We start from the raw sequence: 16,154 nt of genomic DNA, 5'->3' as shown, positions 1-16,154 counted from the left end.
GACTGTACAACCTTGCTGGAAAACTTCAGCTGCGTGTTTCAGGGGCGCGAAAGCTCTAACTGATTATATGAAAAGCTGAATTGCCAAGTGATCTTAAAATCTGGCGTTCTTGCAGCTTATTAAATGTCCATCTGTCTAAGAATGATGTCGCATTTGCAGTTCTGCTCCAATCAATAACCCCAGCACTAAAGTTATGTTTGCTGTGCCTCAGCATTCCCGAATCCAGCCGAATATTTCTGATGTGCACGTTAAGTATTTGACTAGGAAAAGGTACAATTACGGAGTTGGTTAGGGGCGGAATTTAAATGTCGAAGTTTTTCACCTGTTTCGCAAGAAACTTCGCAACCTTTAGCGATCGGGCCGCCGAGAATCCTCTGCCGCATTGTCATGAGTACCGATCAAGCCCTACCTCTTATGATGAAGCACTTATATGCTCAATGTACAGTGGTACGACATGAGTGCTTTTCAAGTGTACTGAGCGTTTACGGTTTCTGCTTGAAGCTCAAGAAAACGTACCGCCTTTGCATGCATTAGATGCAAAGCACTTGAGTTGAACAACAGCAATAAATGGGAACAAATGCGAGTGCCGAGCAGAAATTTAATTTTGATCGTGATACTATAGCGCGCTAGGCTCTATTAAAATATCTACGATTTTGAACTGTCCACCGAAAATTATCATCCCCGCCTCCGCCTTGTCTATGAGCTCAAGTGGAACAGTTCGGCACTTCTGGAACGCTAGCACGGTGCTCACGCTTTAGCACTGTCGTGAATATAAATATATGATTGATCTGATCGAGCCGCATGACAAAGGGAGGACATCAGATATAATGGTTACATATAGAAGTGTGCGAAGATTGAACATTTGGAATATCGAATCGAATATCGTCATACTTGATTCGGTCTTCGGGAATAGCCCATATGCGTTAATACGAATATTTCAAAATATCATCTATGCCCAAATAAACACGAAATTAGCGTAAAAATACGATAATTTCTACGGTCATAAGCTATACGTCGCTTGCAGAGCCAGAATTCGATAGTCCGCACACACTGAAGAGTTTTAAAATTTCTACTTGATACTCAGTTTATGGTTTTCATGTTAATTTGTTTTAATGTTAGAGTACCAACGATATTTTGTGTTAACAACGAAAACGGTTCAATTCAAATTCGATCCACTTCTTGCACGCATTAGCGCTGCCCTAAAATGTTCAGGCATGTGCTTCAGTCGAAATTTCCCGCTCCTTTTTTTTTCTCACCCGAAAGAGCTGATATAAGCAACACGTGCGTTCCTCCGAAAAAAAAAAAAAAGTGGTGAGATCTCTCTCTCAGAAAGAATGACAAGGCCTGAAAGGAGGAACGGTATGTGCCGGTCTCCGTCGTGTTAAGAGGGAGGCGGGGCGTGCAGCGGGGCTACCATAGCGGGGCGCCGGACCCCGCACCTCTCGCGTTTTCTTTTTTTTTCTTTGTCACAGCGCTGGGGAGGGGAGCAAGCTCCATGCGTCAGTTCCCGCCAAATTGTAGCTCTTTCGAGCGAGGACGTGCTGAAACACGCTGCACAGAGACGGGCAAGCACTCAGAGGCATTTCGTTTGCCTTGATCCTGGAGGCGGCCTTCTCCCATTGCCGAGGATTTGAAGCGAACTCGTAAGTGGCATTTTATTTCCTCGCTGTATCGCATGGTGAGTTTTGTCTAGCGACAAAATCAAATTTTATTTGCACAATTGATGCGTCAATCTGGTCGTCTCTTCTAGCTGGCAGATCAGAAATGTTCAGGCGAACGGCGGTTATATTTGTCCGTGGACCCAAGACTTCGTTGACGGGCAAATATGTCAGATTTTCTTGTTTTTTATTTGTGGCATCTTATTGTAAGACCGTGACATATTTTGCCGTTTTCTCTAGGGAACCCTGCAACAAGGACTGTAGTGTGTATAGCGTGCTGCGCTGCTCTCGCCAACTGAAAAGAACTCTGGTAAGATGCATGCTTGGTTACGAAAGTCTCACGCAATCGCTTTTCACATTGAATTTGGTCGCAGGTGTGCTGTAAATGCCGACTGCACAATATATGTGACTGGCCCGCGGCCGCTTTGAAGGTAAGATTGTGTTCTCATTAATCTATTTATTGTACCATTTGTTTTCCAGTGACATAGCCAACAACGAAAACCTCGATCCATCCTCTCTCCACATATTATCTAGTCTGTGCGCTGTGGAGCTTGAAACACTTCGCGGAATTTCAGCACACTCGCATTTATTGTAAGTGCAGTGTTTTTCTTATTTGTGCAGCGACAAAATTATTTTGTTTAGTTGTGTGAATAGAGTTTCTAGACGCGACATGTCTGTGCAACTGGTCAAGTAAATAGTCTACCTTTCTCACAGTATTATTCATTGTTGTTTCTTTCAGTTTTTCCCGACAGAAGAAAAATGCAAGTCTAACATCTCGACGGTAAAACGTCGCATCTGCGCACAGGGCCAAGAGCACGAGAAGTGGCCGAAAGAAGGGAGCCGATCCAACAGGAATGCCGTCCGTCTTTATATTTATATATGTCAGCGTTATCATGCCGTGATCACATGGACTGTACGGTTGCGTTGCACAAGGGCTGATGCAAACACTCCGTGCGAACAATGTTGCATGGAAAATTAGTGCATCTATACAATTGCAAAATAAAGATCTAAAGAGAGAAAACTTATATTCACGTCTTTCTTTGCAGACCGTTAGAGGCGTTTAATTCCGTCTTACATGTGCACTCTGCCCGTAATTAATTCAGATAGAGTTAACCCTACGCCTCTATAAACTGCCCGTTCACATTAAATACGACACGCATCAACACACCAGAAAAACAATTGATGCGTTTTGTTAGAACACGCACAAAAAATAAGAAAAAAAAAGCAGAGCAATACTAGCGAGAAACGTCCGCAACCGACCCACGGCCGTCGGTAAATCGACGCTTATGTAAGGTCGGGCATTAGTCAACCCGCGAGCGGCATGCACTCGGCCTCGTCGGCCACAGTGGACGGGCCTACATTGGGTGCCGACGCAGGCCCACATGAGGCCAATGTCAATCCCCGAGACCGGCCCTACATCGGGTGCCAAGGTTGGGCCAACGACAGTGCAGTTGGCCAGCGACGTCAGGCCGACATTTTGCCAAGGATAAAATGTTGCTTGGGAAAATGTTGTTTTTTGGAGCACGAAAATGCAAATTTGGAGCAGTATGACAAAGAAGGCTTACTTTCAGAAAATGAAACAAAAATATGTGCAAACCATTCAGCATCAGCTAACTTGCGCACAGTGAAAGCGTGAACAGTGACAAAGTACACATTATAGCATTTACAGCACCTGTCAAATTGTTTGACAAGTGCTGCAAATGCTAATGCGGAGCTTACAACCTGGCGACCTCGAAATTCGGGAATAGTATATATTCACATGAGGTGATTTTTTATATTCATAGAGCTGATCAGATGACTCGCTTTCCAAAACTGTTTTAAATCAAGAAAGAATCTGCACAAGCAGATTGTGCAGGCTGGCAGGCTGGGCCGCCCTATACCGCGACAACACAGCAATGTTTAATAACATTTTGGAAATACGTATTACTGTGAAGTTTAAAAAGTACACCCAAATTTAACCTGATCATCTGAGCACTGCATCAGCAAACTTCCCAGTCTCAGTTTGGCATTGTAAATGCGATGAGTATGAATAACCTGCTACGACTTTAATATCTTACCTTCTCACTTATTATACAAAACATGTGGCTTACAAAGCAAGGTACTTCGCAGAAGTCTTCAGGATACGCCAAGTGCCAATTTCTTTACTGTTAGAGCAGGCCCGTAGCCAGGAATTTTTTTCGGGGGGGGGGGGGGCACTTGCTGAAAACCTTGACTATTTGAGAAAAACGCCTATTTTCATTATTTATATTTGGTAAAACACCATGTATCATAAAAAAATAGAGGGGGGGCCGCCCCCCCCCCCCTGGCTACGGGCCTGTGTTAGAGCCTTCTAATATAAAGTATTTCTTACGAAGAAGACCAAGTTCAGTCAAATAATACTTAAAGAAAACCACACTGAGCTGGTTGTGCATAGCTATAAGATTATAAATTACTACGAATTTATGAGCTAGGTGTCGTTCCTTGCCCTCCTACTTTTCCCAGCTTAGGTCGGGGTGTACGGGAAAGCGGTGAAGCGGCCCTTTGCTCCTCCCCTCCGGTTACTCCCAAGTAAATATAGCCTACGTATTACGTAAAGTGTGTATAGCTCAAATTTTCCTTGAAGAAATGCGCGATTGTAACGTTAAACTACCCCGCATTGTTTCCTTCCGTGTATATCGTTACCTGTTAATAATTGGTCGAAATTTTCTGGGTCATGCTCACAGCACCTGCTCGTAAAATGACGCAACGTATGACGCGTAAGTGTTCCACCGCGTAATTACCACTTACGCATGACTGCGTAAAATAATAATAATGAACTATATACGGCGTATTGTTTATCATTGGTTTTTCGCTATTCGTTAAAAAATATCAATGCCATAAAATCGCCTCCAAGTGTTACGCAACGTCACAATTGTCTACGAAAACTCGCGGCGTTAAAATGAAGTGTGCACAATAAGCAGCACATTACTGTGCTGAACAATAACTCTTTTTTTTTTTTTTCGGAATAGCCAGACAGTGTCTCTTTCTGAACGTAATTTAAGAAGGCTGCCCGCCAATCACATTGGCAGCAGCTGCTTATAGCGGCGGGCGAGATGGATTCATATGTGTATAATTGATACTTTCAGTTGTAGTATAACGATGTTGAGCTGTTTTTGCGCGTGTACAACTCTCTGTGAACTCATCGTTGCTGACAAAGAGATAGAGAGAGAACTAAACATTATTAGGAACAGACACAATCCTTTGCAGGTGGGCAGCCTTCTTAGTCCAGAAAACCGTGGACTCTGATCATCTCCCTGGGGAGGTAGATCACTGCCTTGTTACAAGCCGCCGCGATCGCTGCAGGCTACCATATGATAAGCAAAGTGAAGCAGGCTAATCGGAGACTAAAGTGGGAATCTATTTTAGCAGTCCTGGCTATGCACAACTAAAATACTGTACACTTCTGCACACTCATAAACTCACAGCAGCTTGGATATGGAGCAGTGGCGATGCTATTCATTTTGAAAGAAAGAAACTGAATTTCCTGAAAAAGGATAGCGTTTGATCGGGCTATAAACCGTTTACTGGTTCCTGCCCATATTTGCGTCGCCGATTGCTTAAATTTCAGGCCAGGCCGAACAAAATAAAATCATGACAGATTGCTGTAACGCTATATAGAGCCCCTGCTGAGCGATAGCCTCCTCTGCAGCGCTCGAGCGCAAGGCGCGCAAGCGTGGAATAGGCAGCCCGCACCGCAGGTAGCCTACAGTGCGTGGTCATGACACACGGAGGACAGTCTTCACAGCAGAATCGTAGGACACATTGTATTGCATAATTACGTTATTGCTGCGCTCAAGTAAAACTTTGCCTAACTTGTTAGCTTGCCAGGCTGTAGCCGACAATAACCACTGTCGAAAGTGGGTGTGCTCCGCCCCTTTAACATTTCTCAGTGGGAGGGGGGGGGGGGGGCTAACGCCTTCCTTGCCCCCCGGTAGACACGCCTATGAAAGTGGCACAGGTTTTTGTTTATCGTTTTTCAGGGCCACAGAAACATCGTACACAGCTCTCAATGATTGCCAGTAATTGTTTAGATGTCGGTGATCATAGTAGCACTCATAATTATATGGCACGTGGACGCATGAGTAATTAAGGAACAAAATGTGCTGTATCCTGTCACAGCTGGTACTAATAGCGCCTTCTAAATCTTGGTACCCTTTTCCGCAAGGAACCGGTGTACTGTGGCGAAAGTGACCGAAGAAGTGTTCTGCATGTGATAGAATAAGGCCAGGAATTTGTAGAACCGCTGTTCATTTTTCTTTCCTTTCGCCCTGGGGTTAGGATGTGCACGTCTCGGTTGAATTGGATGATGATGCCAAAAGTGCACATGGTCAACGCGGCCTCGATTTATTGCTAAAATTAGCATAACTGAGAAAATTTTGAGGCCGGTCGGGCATTTTGGCACAATTTTAACCAATTTCATGATTTGGGCTCAGCTTAGCGCAAAAATAGAAATTGTATCAAATTGGCACAATTGGCACAGCTGCTGAACCCCTGAAAATAGCAAATATGTGAATTTAAAGGGACCAAAATTGCGCATGCTTAGCCTATATGTACTGGCTTCTAGTTTGCATATGCTCCATGATGATCAGAAGTGTCCAGATCGAACTGACCACCGCACCACATCCAATTACAGCGATCTCTTCCGCAATAGCGGAAGAGATCGCTATTGCGCTAGCGCTCGGCAGTTCCAATGCTACTTACATCCTCAGTGATTCAAAAACTGCATTGCTAAATTATGCTAGGAGCAGAGTTCACCCTACCACATTCCACATGCTGACCCAGAATCCCCCTTCCTCCCGCAGCGCTGAGCTCATCTGGGTGCCCGCGCATTCGGGAAACCCTGGCAATGAGGCCGCCGATTCTTTAGCCCGAGGGTCGAGAAACCGGGCACAGGTGGATCTCATGGAGGGTTTCTCGAAGGAGCGTGCGTGTACCTTTGCTGAGCTCACTGCGAATGCTCGTGCTGAAAGGCAAATATACCCACCCCCCCACACTTCCCTTACTACCAGGGAACAGCACCTATGGCGCCGTCTGCAAACGCGGACTTTACCTACCCCCTCCCTCCTCTCCCACTACCGAGCCATCCCACCTTCCTGCCCTCTGTGCAATGCACCGAGGGCAAACCTAACCCACATTCTCCTGGCCTGTCCGTCTTCTCCTCCTCCTCCCGGCGGGTCGGTGCCACTCAAAACCTGGGAGGACTGGGAGACCTCGCTACGCTCCACGGACCCGGCAAGGCAGAAGATCGCCGCCCGCCGGGCTGCCAGCGTCATGGACATATTAGACATGAACGTTTGAGTGTGGTGGGGTCGCGCGGGGACCCAGGGGGCCTGGGAGGTCCTGAATTCCCTTGCAATAAAGTTTTTTCGACACGACTCCTTTTTAGTATCCGTTACTGAAAACAATTGTCAATGAACAGGTTCAAGCAGTCCAGGTGTTCATTGATAAACAAGGTGATGCCCCAATTTCTTTTTTAGTAGCTAACGACAACAAAATTTTGATATGAGGTTGCTATTTCAGACAGAGTGTTATTTCTCTAACCTAATTTTGGCACGGCTAATCTAGGGCTTAAAAAAAGAATGACTCAAAGCTTGCACTAAGTTGCGTAAAGCTCGATACACAGCGAAGCTGATCTGTCTTATGTTTATTTATTGCTGTATCTAGGCAGAACTTGGCTGTAGCGAGGTTGAACTTGGCTATAACGTTGTTAAACTTTTGCTTGAACTTGGCTTGAACTTGACTGTCGCAGGGTTGAACTTTGCTGTTATGGTGCATGAGACCTATCAGCTTCGCTGTGTACAGATCTTTGCTGTGTATCAAGCTGATACAAAGTATTCGCACCCCTCGTAGATTTACAGGCACATCGCCGTTTGCGTAGGCTTTCGATCACTTCGGGGTCTTCTCGCAGCCGCTGTTGCCTTTCCCGTTACTTAGTATTCTCTCGTTGTAGGTACTCGGGTTCTTCGTCACGCCGCCGTCGCTTCGCAGCCTTTTGTTGTTGGGCCAACTATTGCCTCCTTCATCTCTAGTGGACCAGTGGCGAGTAGTGGGATTTCCCCAATTTCTGTGGCACATTTGTTGGGCTAACTGTTGCCTTTTTCACTTTAATGGACCAGTGGTGAGTAGTGGGATTTACCCAATTTCTGTGGCACATATCCGTTTATGATGATGATAGCTTTTTGGTTCGTCGGACAAGGAACGATTTGCTAAACAGCTTCGCCGTTAAAAATTCATCTATGCTCTTGGGAAAATCGCCTAGGAACACACAAAGTCAAAGCACTGCAGTCTATACCCAAAAACCAACAGGTGTCCCTGCACAGCAACATATGGAGCAATAAGGTTTCCTATCTTTGAAGTTCTCACCTCTGCGAAACATTAGGCATGTTTCTTGGTCATGTCCTTGGACATATACATTCACTGTTTGCAAGTTGTCACAAGTAGTTTCTTGCCAAGCACCAAGATGCTGATCTGTAACACCTTGTCACTCACCACAATTGCTTTCTTGTTTGAAACGGTACCTGTGCCACTCATGCTAAAGGCATATAAAACTAAAAAAAATGCGCTAGTAGGTATTTATATTTAATCTTTTAGTTTGTGCAGCACTTTCATTAGCTCAACAGTTATACGGAGCAAGCACGTTAGTTGCAAGAAATGTTGAAAAGCAATTGGCACGTTCCCTGTCATGGTGTGAAGGGTGCCTGTATCAATTTTAGATTTCCTCACTACGTCCTATAATTTCTCAAACTGATGTTTCTTATAAGCAAAGACGCTTGAAATTTTCCGCTTTCACCTGCATGCATGGCAAGTACCGTACGTTGCAGTCGACTACTTTTTTTTTATATGCAGTTGAATCACTTTGAGTAGTAAGCTTTCAAGCTTTGTTAATATAAAAATGCATTTCAAAGCAGCATATCAAATGAATAGATGCTTTGTTTCTGTATGTAGTTTGCAACGTTCGCTTGTATGCATCTCAAGAGAAATATACGGGAAAAAAAGTAAAATAAAACAAGTAGTGCTGTGCATAGGATGGGACAAAAAAAAGAATGTTCTTTCCTTTGTCCAATGGAAAGAGTGTTCTTTCCTTTGTGCTGTCCTATGTGCAACACTGCTTGTCTTAATGCAGAACCAACAAGCCGAAGTGGGAACTCTTAAAATAAAACAGAACAGTGCGCAAAAATGCACTCGCAGCATGATTTATTATGCCTGTTTAGTACAATAAAATTGCTTGTCAGAGCTAAAAATGCAAAATGAGCAGATATTCGTCACACATTTGTTGTACAAGAAAGCAGTGGAAGCGAGTCTTGTGAAGTATGCAACAAAAACACTGCAGCAGCCTTGTTAGGCTCTTTTGAACTTCCGCAGCTCAAAGCCATCTATTTTGATTGACGACATTTACAGTCCTGAAAATCTGGCATGTTAGAATTGGCACCACTCAATGCACAGTTTGCTAAGTGGCAGTCATAAGTAACGTCTCTGCGTAGCCAATGTGACCCAAAGAAAGCATGATAGTTTTCAAGTCAATACTGCAAGCAGGCTTTTCAATACATCCAACTGCGTTAGCTAGGATTATCGTAACCCCACAACATATTGTTGAGGCAGAAGGTGCAAGGATAGAGGAGTACATGTGTGTGGAGGAACAGGCATCAGTTATTTGCCATATACCACCAGGGGAAAAAAAGTGACATAGAATCCACTTGTTCGCTTTGTTTATAACATCCACCAAAGTAATGTACCTACAATCGCAGCACGTACTGTCTGCATGATTTTTATTTGTCGAGATATTTTTACCGCTCCTTACATGACGGAAAAGTAAACTCTTGAAAAGCAGCTACGAACTGAATCCTGCACTAGCAGATGCACTGCATTGGCACAATTAAAAAAGTGGAGGTGCAGCAGAGTCCTGGTGAGATCAGAATTTTAATAACTATGAGATGCTTAGCCAAAATTCATAGTGCTGACTTGCAAGAGAAAGAGGCAAGGACACAGAGACGGCCTACCGTCATGTCGTTTAGCCATGTTTAGTGACACACACACAAAAAAACAGGCTTCATTAAAAAAAGAAAAAGAACAAATCTCACACCACCAATCTTGCAAACACTCAGCATGTCCTGGGTTCGTATGTCAGCTGAAGGGGGTCAGCTGGAAGGCAAGTGACAACAAGTGCATCAGTCACTTAAATTACCATAATTTTTGGTTTTTATATGCCAAAAACCACAATATGGTTATGGGGCATACCATGGTACAGGTTCTGGACTAATCCATTGTTAAAAACAGTGCAATGTAAACATAAACAAGACGCTTACAAGATACAGTCCTGTGTGCACAAAGCGTACGCTGCCACATGTATTTAAAGGGACCCTGCAACACTGTTTGAGCATGGTCAGACAAAGCTGCCGATCGGTAATTGAGGCTCCCGAGAAGACGAAAGCCAAACATTACAGTGCGGCACGTGGCCTAGAATTCGCAATTTATTCTCAAAGTCAGCTAGAAATAGCTCCCTCTTCTTTCTACAAATGATGCCATATACCTAAATTTCTGCGCCATATACCCACGTCCACAGCGGATGGCTGATTTGAGCATCCTGAGCTGCGCAGTTACCGTGGCCGCCGCAGGATGCCGCCACATGCCCGATTGTGCACTGACAATCACACTAAAAGTAAACCACGCGTTCGATCAAAAACAAGAAAATAAAGTGCTAAGGTCATGACGCGTGCTGACAAAGGGACGCATCTTCTTGCCCCCTTGTCATCCCCCTCCCTGCGTAGCTTTCAGCGTGCTCGCTGGCACGAAAGGAGAGAGAAAGCGCTTGAGACGTACGACAAATACCTGCAACTCAACTCATACTTGACGCATTCTAAAAATGTTTGTGGCATGTGATCCGTGAAGTGTCATGCACTAATAGTGAGACTAGAAAAGTGTTGCAGGGCCCCTCCCTTTAAAAGCAAAACTGGCAAATGCCATTTTGTGTAACCTTTTACTGACTGCCTCCAATCCAGTACTGCAGGACCACTCTAAACACCTTAAAAAAATTCCGTTCAATGAACCTGATTGCTCTAACTGTCGCGTTTCAATACGTGAGCAGTGTACGTATGCTTGCCTGCACCCGGTCACACTGCATTTTAAATAATATTGCCATACTGCAGATACTCGTAGACATCATTACTATCAATGCATGTGCTGAATCAACACCCCCTAGCAATAAAAGAGGTTAACCTTGTAGTGATAGCTGAATGTTCGCAAGTTTCTTTTGTATGTCATTGTCCAGCCCTATTTTCACATGACTGCTGCCCTTGTCAGTGCAGGCATTGAGAGTGGAGGAAAAAAAAATATTTGAGGGTGGCCGCGCCGGCGTCCTGTTTTAGCTCACCGCAATATTTCCGGATTTCACGGCTGAATTTAACGCGGACTATAAACGTTGTGCCGAAAAGTTTTCTGCTGGTTTTAATATGCATTACTGTGAATTACATCTATGCTTTCTTTATGCTGTTCTCAAAAGGAAAAAAAAAAATGTGAAAAAATGCCAAACACAGCCCAAATGAAGAAAGTTTGCTAAGTTTTGCGCCTTGGCGCGTTTCCTATTTCACACTGAAACTCCAAACAGTGTCAAATAATGAAAAGAGCCTTTTGAACATTTATGCGGAAGATCGTTTTCCTACGGGCAGCGCAAAAGAAGCAAAAAATAGTGAAAGAAGCGAAAGTCATTTTCAAAAAATAAAATAAAATTAAGAAAACGTCTCCATTTTGACGACAAATTTTCATCGAAGAGCGCTCATGTCAGTGAAAACATGGTTTTAATATCATAAGTCCTCATTTGCTTCGTTCACGGGATATAACGGGCCGAAATGATCCTTACTGTGTGTGTGCTCACTTCAGTGCGATTGATGGCTATCAGCTTGCATTGTGCGTAAATCTAGAGTTTTAATTATTTTTCTGCAGCAAAAATTTGTTCTGGTGGCTTGTCGTCAACAAAAATGTATTCTCAGATTTTATTTGTGTCTATAGGGTGTGCGAAAGTGGGCTGCTGCCGCCCTATAAAGGGCTAACGTGTATACAGTTTGCAGCCTACAACCTCGCCTGCAAGCATCAGAGGAAAGGTGGGCGCGCCTGTTCAAGATATCAATCGCTTCTTCTTCCTGAAGAAATGCCTGGTCTACCTCATCGTGGTTCTCATAGATGTGGTTCCTTGAGGCGTGTAAAGCAATGCTAGCAGAGCTCGCAGGTGTCGCGAAGATCCTCAGCCTATGGCAGTAGCTTTTGGAAGTAGGCAACAACAAAAACAGCAACGAAAAAAAAAATTACGCAACGGAAATGTTTTTCTCGATCAGCAATCTTCTTTTTGTGAACGCGTAAATAATCGGCACAAAATACTCTGACCCAGCCATGGGCCGCGCGCATCGCGTGTAGTGAACAGCTAGACCAAGTCGAAACGTTTATACTGCACGGCGCCGCACACATTATCTCACTTCTGCGCAGCTGTCATGAATGAGTTTCCGGAACTGCTCACGGTTTCACATTCTATGACCAAGGCTGTCTAAACGCTTTGTGCTGTGATAATTAAATTGTGGGCCACACTCGTTGTCAAAACTGAGGATAATGTCCGTCTGGCGCCAGTGACCTCTGCTGTTCTCGACCTGGGAAAGCACATTAGTAAAGTGCATGCCCAGAAAACATAATAAATTGGGCCGCTTCGGCCACTTATGACTTAATCATGCCGCACCGCTCATTTTATGGCTGCTGAAACGTTGAGGTAAAGGTCGAGATTATACAGGAAGGCGTTCTGCGACGCCGAAAACATGTGACAGCTGGAAGCGAAATAAACGGCTCGGAAATGACTGCGATAGCTTTTTACAAATGTTGTTTAGGCACAGTGTGCGTCGAATGGGGAAGATGGTTACAGCGTACAATGCACGTGATGGAAGGGAAGCAAGCAGGCCGTGAGAAAGCATGCGCGCCTGCTGACTGTGGCATTTAGTTGCAGATTAAGCTGGTGTGTCGCTGCATACAGATGCCTTGTTTTGGCGTGCAAGGTGAGTTTTGGTAGTCACCTAAACCACGTGCTCGCGGTTTCTCGCGTGCTCCTGATTAGCGAATAATGGCGGGGTAAGTTGAGGCTGCAGGCTGCAAACTGCGTACGCGTTCGTCCTTTAGAGAGCGGCAGCAGCCCATCCCCGCACACGATAGACACAAATAAAATCGGAGAATAGATTTTTTTCTTGACGACAAGAGAGCAGAGCAAAGTTTTGCTGCAGCAAAGTGATTTAAACTGTAGATTTACGCACTATGCAAGCTGATAACAACCATCAATCGTTCTGAAGTGAGCACACACAGCAAGGGTAATTTCGGCCCATTATATCTAGTGAACAAAGCAAATGAGGACATATGATATTAAAGCCGTGCTTTCACTGACATAAGCGCTCTTCGATAAAAAATTCCCGTGAAAATTAAGAGCAGAGATTTTTTTATTTTATTTTTTGAAAATGAACTTTCTTGAAAAAACTCGCTTCTTTAACTATTTTTTTCTTCTTTTGCGCTGCCCGTAGGAAAACGATCTTCCGCGTAGTTGTTGCAAAGGCTCCTTTCTATATTTGACACTGTTTTTAAGTTTCTGTGTGAAATAGGAAAGGTGTCAAGCCGCATCAAACTTGACAAACTTTTTTGATTTGGGCCATGTTTGCCATTTTTTTACATTTCTTGCTCTTGAGGATGGCATAATAAAAGCATAGACGTTATTCATAGTAATGCGTATTAAAACCAGCAGAAAAAATTTTCGACACAACGTGTATAGTTCGCGTTACGGGCCATGAAATCCGAAAATATTGGGCAAAAACAGGACGGCCGGGCCGCCACCTTCAAATGTTTTTTTGGCGCGCTGGGAGCGTTTAGTGGAAATAAAATTTTCGGTTTCGTGTACTTTGAATGTGCCCACATAACATATAAAAAACCCAGAAAAAACAAAAATATCGACCGGACATGCATGTTCGATCTCTCGTGGAATCACCCAGCCAAGCCTTGATATGTTGTAATTGAACATGTGTTTATGCTCGCAGTCATCACATCAAAGCTCCAAACTCCTACTGCTATTTCACTGCGCGTTCTCAAATAATCGACGTTGTTCTGCCGTCTACATTCGCTACAGTGCATATTATTCCACAAATATGAAACGAAACCGAAACTGGTACTGGCTCAGAGAGAGAGCGCCGCGTTCCCGCAAAGGTCTCGCCACGTCTCGACTGTCGCGAGATCGGCGGCGAGGAGGACCCGCCCATGCAGGCAAGAGTGGCTTCCCTTCGCGATGGCTCGGCTGTGAGTTAGGGTTACACCCGAAACAGGTTTTATTCCGGGATAATCCTGTGCCAATAGCGTATACCGACGGCCGATTAAATTCCATTCACATCGGCCCCACGCTCGCCTGGAGCCGTGCCAGGTGTTTCGATGGCACCCGGGAGAAGTGCGGCGAAGATGTGACTTCGCAGGGGCCGTCGTCTCTCCCGGTGAGTGCGTGTGTTTATTTTCACTTATCGAAACCCGACGGGCCTCGCTAGGCTCTCGGCCATCTCGAACGCAGAATGAATGGGGCCAACCGCCTTTTTTTCCGCGTCGCTAAAGAAACATGCCGTGTGTGACTCATCATGCGGCGGCGCCGCCAACGATCGGGGTCTTGTTTTGTGCCTACCTTTCTGATGCGGCAGGCGCCTGTGAGGCTTCCGTACGTCTCGCTCCTACTTCGATGCTGTGTCTTATCGATTTTCGCGTGGGGTCTCGCCGTTGCTCCTGACCTCCCCTCGTTTTGTTCCCGCAATTGTTAAAGAACAAACGGTTCATTGTGAACCAAGTGCTATCTTTTTCACGTTGTTGAAACCACCAGACTGCTCAGACGTTTCCTGTAGTGCAATATGCAGGCGGGAGTACGTGTACGTTGCTTAACCGCATTCATAAACATCCCCTGACTTATGCTACGTAAGCGTAGTGCAGGGTCTGTCAGAATCAACACTGTATTCGCGTTGACGAGCGCTATGCAGTGATTTCCTTTTCAGTTTGACATGAAGAAACTGGCGCCATCGAGCTGTTGCTTGTCTGAGTAGAGAAATGCCGTCGCGTTTACAGAAAGCATAGTTTTAACCATTAGTATTAAAAGTAATACTATTTGCCGAAGTATCTGTGCGCCTGTAGACGTGAATTCATTGAATAACCACGGTAGATGAGGTTTTAACATCTTTAGCTTTAGCCTGATGTTTTCAGTGACAGCCGCTTGGCAACAACGGTCCGATAAGATATTCGTTCTTCAGTAGACTGTGAAGATAGCGGCCGTGCGAGAATAACCTTGTGTTTCGAGATGTAATCCTATTCCAGCTGATAAAGTGTATTGTGATCAGCGAAGTCAACGCATTTTGTTGTTTCTCGTCTCTGACACTTGCTTGAATTGCGTTGTTTTGTTTTTGTTCAAATCCGGCCATTGTTAGGCCATTGTTTCATGATTAAGCGTTTGTCATATTGTTTGTAACAGCTGCTGTGGTAGATTGAAATTCAGAGTTTACTGCTTGAAAGCCCGTCAGAGTGGATTACTTGTCGGATTTGTCTCGCTTTTTTTTTTCTTGCCTAGAATCCTGCCGTATAAAAATCGTTGATTATTTGTTCCTTAGTGTGGACATAAAATCAGACCCGTTTAAATGACACGGATAGATTCCATGCTCAGAACCATATCCCAAATGTATATATCTTAATATACCTATCGTAATTTCAAGTTCGCCGAAGTAACTTTGAATAGTAGTATGTCGTGATTTTGCTGCATGTGAAAGTGTTTCCACGGGACTACACATATTGCTTTGTACGCAAGCCGGCTGTTGTTGGGCGCCACACGCAGTATTCAAAATCGCTTCTTTAAAGATACCGAACAGGTATTGGCTGTTTATTTTATGCGTATTTCTGCGAAAAGTGCACCCGCCGTGGAGGTATAGCGGCCATGGTATAGCGCATTAGCGCTCCCAAGCACGACGGCACGGGTTCGACTCCCGACTACGGGGACAGCGTTAAGATGGTATAGTGCCTAGAATATACTCTAGGCATTGTAAAGATGGGGAGAAAATGCAAAAAAAACCTGTGTACTGACATTTAGGAGCACGTTACAATTCCCCAGGTGGTGTGAATTAATGCGGAGGGTCCCACTACGGCGGGCCTCATGATCATATCGTGGGTTTGGCACGTATATACACTTAAAAGAAAAAAAAAAGTTGGCGTTTTTTAAACTAAATACTAACCGTTTATACTTGTCACAAAAAGCACTAACCTCTTAGTGAGTGAAGTTAGTAAAATTCCGGTAGTGAAATTCACTTTTTTTTAAATACTCTTCAAGCTTAAAAGTGGCGCCGCGACGACCCTTATTATATGGTGATATTTACAGCATACGTGGGAGAGGGGAAAAAATTGGGGGACCCTTAAGCTGAACGCGATAGCGAAATCCGGCACCTAGTGCGCACTTCA

At 44.5% G+C, this 16,154-nt stretch overlaps 1 long non-coding RNA gene across 1 annotated transcript; it reads left to right on the top strand.

Annotated features, from left to right (window-relative positions):
• The first annotated feature begins 1,563 nt into the window (after positions 1 to 1,563).
• Positions 1,564 to 2,673, top strand: LOC125758558 (uncharacterized). The gene is made up of 3 exons (XR_007416219.1): positions 1,564 to 1,643; positions 1,751 to 2,249; positions 2,398 to 2,673. It is a non-coding gene; the product is annotated as an uncharacterized LOC125758558 (long non-coding RNA).
• Positions 2,674 to 16,154: the final 13,481 nt, after the last annotated feature.

This window comes from Rhipicephalus sanguineus, chromosome 5 (genome assembly GCF_013339695.2).
Source record: "Rhipicephalus sanguineus isolate Rsan-2018 chromosome 5, BIME_Rsan_1.4, whole genome shotgun sequence".
NCBI classification, from domain to species: Eukaryota; Metazoa; Arthropoda; class Arachnida; order Ixodida; family Ixodidae; genus Rhipicephalus; species Rhipicephalus sanguineus.
The sequence above is the reverse complement of the archived record's forward strand: the minus strand, read 5'-3'. Positions and strand labels throughout refer to the sequence as shown.